We start from the raw sequence: 4909 nt of genomic DNA, 5'->3' as shown, positions 1-4909 counted from the left end.
CATGGGAGGCAGGCCACCTAGCAGGAGGCCAGGGGAGCTCTCAGACCACCTAGCAGGAGGCCAGGGGAGCTCTCAGACCACCTAGCAGGAGGCCAGGGCAGCTCTCAGACCACCTAGCAGGAGGCCAGGGCAGCTCTCAGACCACCTAGCAGGAGGCCAGGGCAGCTCTCAGACCACCTAGCAGGAGGCCAGGGCAGCTCTCAGACCACCTAGCAGGAGGCCAGGGCAGCTCTCAGACCACCTAGCAGGAGGCCAGGGCAGCTCTCAGACCACCTAGCAGGAGGCCAGGGCAGCTCTCAGACCACCTAGCAGGAGGCCAGGGCAGCTCTCAGACCACCTAGCAGGAGGCCAGGGCAGCTCTCAGACCACCTAGCAGGAGGCCAGGGCAGCTCTCAGACCACCTAGCAGGAAACTCCTTGACCCACCAGATCGCATGTCAGCCTGGGGGAAGAGGACACCTGCACTTGTCACTCATACCTGCACAGCTTCTGATGAGGTAATTTGTCTGTTTAACTTAGGAGGTTGGTGGCTGACACTGGGGACTGAATGCCCTGCTAAATGCTTTGCTTTCATTGTCTGCTTCACCATTACAAGGCCTCCATTTGGGGGGAGGGGGTTACCTCTTGGGTTTGGACCCATGTCTGCTTGCATCTAGAGGGTGAGTAAGCTCTTCAGTGAGAGCTGAGGGCCAGCCCACAGTTTGTTTTCTTGTCTTTCCTGCTCTTTGGGCAAGCAAGGGATCCAGTTTTGTTGTGAGGAGTACCACAGGCTGTGCACTTTGGAAAAATCCAGATTGCACACTGTGGACATTGCTGACCTGAAATAGTGGGGTACACTGGCCCGAGGGCTCCCTCACTGCCAGCGTCTAAGATCCTTCACTCAGTGCTCCCTCTGGCCCCATCTCTACACCCTCCAGCCCATGCACGTGCCCCTTAACCCAGATCTGGAATCCTTCCTTCCACAAATACTTGGAAATCGAGCCAGATCAGCAGCTGGGGGGCACTGCAGGGTAGGGGAAAGGCTACCCTACCCCTAAACTCTGCTCTCTCTGATGTTTGGAGGCCCAAGATCACTTGGTTCCGTGCATTTTCAGGAAGCTTATAGCTCTCCCTTGTCACCTGCCTTCACCCCCCTAGGCTTGTACCCTCAAGAGGAAATGGCACTCCTTCTCTGGACCCACAGCACCTGTGGCTTGAGGTCCCAGCTATCTTTCTTGTTAACAATTCCTCACCCCTCCCTCTCCCTGTGAGCCAGGAACGATGGCTGTGTTAACAGGTTGGGGGGCAGACAGGGGACTCTAACAAGATCGCAAGTCTCAGTCTTTGGCTCTGCTGCTAACTTTGGGTATCTTTCACCTCTCAGAGCCTCTTTTTCTCATCTATAAAGTGGGTATTCCTATTGCCCTTCCCCGAGGTTGTTCTAAGGATGCCAAGGACACTGCTCTCGTGGCAGGCAAGCAATGTGCACACATGATACAGGTGTGAGCAGTAATGGATACAGGTTTTCAGTTGGGACCTCCCTCTGTTCCCTCCATCACAACTGATGAGTGAACTCGGGGGCTGGTTTTGTGTTCTCCAGGACCCCAGTCTGCCTGCAGCCTGCTGGTGATGCCCAGAAGTTAGGACCCTGGCCCCAGGATGCTGCCAGCCTGCCCTGCAGGGAGGGAAGAAACAGAAAGGGTTACTCTGGTGATCACTGGGGCTTAAGGATGCCCCAATGCCTCACCCTGCCAAAAACTGACCCCCCATTGACCCTCCAATCCAAATCAGGTCCCTCTACAATAAATATCTCATCACACCGTTTACTTTTCCTTCATGGCACTTATCATGAGTGGTAATTTTTTATGTGCCTCTGTGGTTTTTTTAAAAACTTTTTTATTATGGAAAATTGTAAACATTTACAAAATAAAACAAGAGTTTTGTGGACTCCATGTGCCCATCACCCAGCTTCAACAATGATCAAGTCAGAGCCAGTCTTGTTTCATCTCCACCTGCGCTCACTCCCACCTCCCTGGATTAACTGAGGCATCGTGTCGTTTCATCTGTAAATATTTCAGTACGTATCGTTACAAGATGAGGGCTCTTGTATAAGACATAACCACAAACACATGGCATTTTACGTTTGTCCAAACCCATAGAATGCACAACACCAAGAGTGAACCCTAATGGGAACTACGGACTTGGGGTGATGATGAGTCAGTGTAGGTTCCTCAGTTGTAACAAATGCACCCCTCTGGCGGGGGTGTTGATAGTGGGGGAAGCTGTGCAAGTGTGGGGAAAGGGGATGTATGGGAGATCTCTGTACCTCCCACTCAGTTTTGCTGTGAACCTAAAATTGCTCTAAAAAAGTAGTCTTTAAAAATAGAAATAAAAACATACCATGATACTGTTATTAAACCTAAAAAATTAACAGTAATTCCTTGATATGTGATTACTGCTAAATGTCTATCTCCCTCCACTAGGCTGGGAGCTTCATGAGAGCTTTCTATCTTGTTCTCAGCTGTATCCCCAGCTGTATACCTAGCACAGCACCTGAGGCCCACCAGGACCTCCATAAGTGTGTGTTGAATGGGTGGATGGACGAGTGAATGAATGAATGGGAGAAAGTTGAAGGGAGCGGGGGGCCCATCTTTCTGTGGATGCTGCCCCGTGCCTTCAACATTGGGGCGGGATTGCAGCCTTGCAGGCCCAGAGTCACTTACCATCTCGGGTGTGAGCAGCACCGTGAAGGTGTAAGCCACTCTCAGTTTCTTACCCTCCTGACCTGCCTTTCGCTTAATCGGGCAGCAAGTCGCTAATCCTCTCTTGATGGCTACAGCCTGCTCCCCCTGTGCGGCTAATTCCACCTTCCGACTTAATCACCATACTTAGCACTTTCAATAAGGGCTTTTCATCTTCAGAGCCCTGCTCAGGCATTAGCTGATTACTGTAATCCGTCCAACTCCCAAGACGTTAACCACAATGGCAAGGGAAGGACCAAAGCTTCCCTTAACCTCTGGGAGACTCAGTTTCTTCATCTGTAAAATTGGGTTACTAGCCCTAACTGGCATGGCTGGTATAGGGATTAAGTAAATGAAGTCTGTAAAGTGCCTGGCACTGTCCCCTGACACCTACCAAGCCCTCAGCAATTATAATATTTTCCCTGTTTAATTTAAAAGTTAACTCTCATTGGAGAACCCAATAGATGTGGATTTGAATCCAGCTTCCTCCACTTAAAGTTAAATTTTCTGAGCCTCAGTTTCCTCATCTCTAAAATGGGGATGATGGTACCTACCTCAGAGTTCACTGAGAGGATTAAATAACATGATGCATGTACGTGACGTGCTGGGCACAATGCAGGGCACCTGGTAAGTGCTTATGGTCACTTTTCTCCTAGAAAGAAACAGAGGCAGGGGAAAGAGGCTGTGGTGTCCTGTGGGAAGTGCTAGTTACTTCTTTTCTCCTTTGTTCCCCAAGGTGTTCAAGTTGGAGACAGATGCCTATTGTGCCCACCATTATATGCCAAGCAACTAACCCTCGCCTAACCGTGTGCTCAATACACTAATAGCAGAAGGAATTTGGGGAGGTGTGGATGGGAATAATGGCCGCTCTCTGCATCTGAACAGGACTGAACAATGTACAGAGGACTTTCAGATCTCTCTTTATCTCGCAAACAGAGAAAGTAAACAGGCCAGGGATTATGCCCACACTCCACAGATAAGGAAACGGAGGCTCTGAGAGATAAACATAAGGTCCATAAATGTTTAAAACTGGAGCTTCCCCACCCCAATTTGGATGCAGCAGGAGAAGTATGCTTAGCATTGCCCTCCAGAGGGGCTGGAGTGACAGGTCTTCTTGGGACCTTCTAAACCCACAGGCATTTTACCTGCTACTTCTTCTTCCCACTATGCTTGCTTGGTATGGGACTATATCCCAGTTTTTAGTTACTGAGAATTTATACTGTGCAACTGCAAGGGATGGACACCATTCACCATGACAGCAACGAGTCAGCAAAGAGGTAAGTTCCCACAATGAGGTTGGAGATGACTCTAGGAGGAGGTAGGGGCCTTCCCCGTGTGCAGGCTGGGCCTGAGTTAGTAGCACTGCTCCAGGAACCAGGTTTCCTGGGCACTCCCTGGCCTGGTTCAGGTGGGCAGGGTCCATGTTCATAGTGTGAGCATCAGGAGGCTGATCTCTCCTTTCATAGGGAGAAGAGTAGGAAAGCCCTGGAATTTGAGCCCTAGTTTTAAAACATGAGGAAGCAGAGTAAGGGGAGCAAGACGCTGGGTTAGGCACTTTGTATACTCCCTTACATATACAAGCAATAATTTAATCTTGATAATGAAATTCTTTGGATAGGCATCATCAACCCATTTTACAGATGAGTTAACTGGTCACACAAAAGTTAATTAACTTGCCCAAAGGGTCACACAGCAAGGAAATGGCACAAACTCAGGCTTGCCTGACTCCAGGCCTATGTTGTCCCTAGTTGTAACCTGCATTCTACAAGAGAGGTAGCTGAGGCCCAGAGTGGTGCTGTGATTTGCTGAGTTACATAGCCAAATAACCACCTAGTCTGAACCCAAGAGTCCAGACTCCCAGCCCCAAAATGAGCCCATAAGGGTACCCTGCCCATGGGAGGTCTTCAATTAATATTCGTGATATAAACAAGGCTAGGGAGAGACCTGGGATGCTGGGGGTAGTGGAGCAGAAGATGAAGGACAAGTGTAGTTGGAGACCACCAACTACTGCATTTTGGCCCAGGTCTCAGTAGGAGTTGTCCCTGAGCCTTCTGTCCAAAGCAGGGCTGGGCGCCGGGTTCCAGGGAGGGTGAGAGGTGCCACACAGCACTCAGCCTCCAGGTGGCGCCCTGCACTGCAGATCTAGACTCCTCCAGGGAATCAGAGCCTGGGGAAATTTTCTTGCTGCTG

The 4909-nt window shown here is 50.1% G+C and overlaps 1 long non-coding RNA gene across 1 annotated transcript in view; it reads left to right on the top strand.

Moving 5' to 3' along the window:
• The first annotated feature begins 8 nt into the window (after positions 1 to 8).
• The window catches only part of LOC103608134, a 14980-nt gene continuing 10079 nt past the window's right edge, over positions 9 to 4909 (top strand). Inside the window, exons 1-3 of the long non-coding RNA XR_552020.1 lie at positions 9 to 496; positions 1579 to 2055; positions 3456 to 3996. This is a non-coding gene — a long non-coding RNA (uncharacterized LOC103608134). The remainder of the gene's footprint in view (positions 497 to 1578; positions 2056 to 3455; positions 3997 to 4909) is intronic.

This window comes from Galeopterus variegatus, unplaced genomic scaffold (genome assembly GCF_000696425.1).
Source record: "Galeopterus variegatus unplaced genomic scaffold, G_variegatus-3.0.2 Scaffold8043, whole genome shotgun sequence".
Classification (NCBI taxonomy): Eukaryota; Metazoa; Chordata; class Mammalia; order Dermoptera; family Cynocephalidae; genus Galeopterus; species Galeopterus variegatus.
This window is presented reverse-complemented; position numbering and strand designations above follow the sequence as displayed.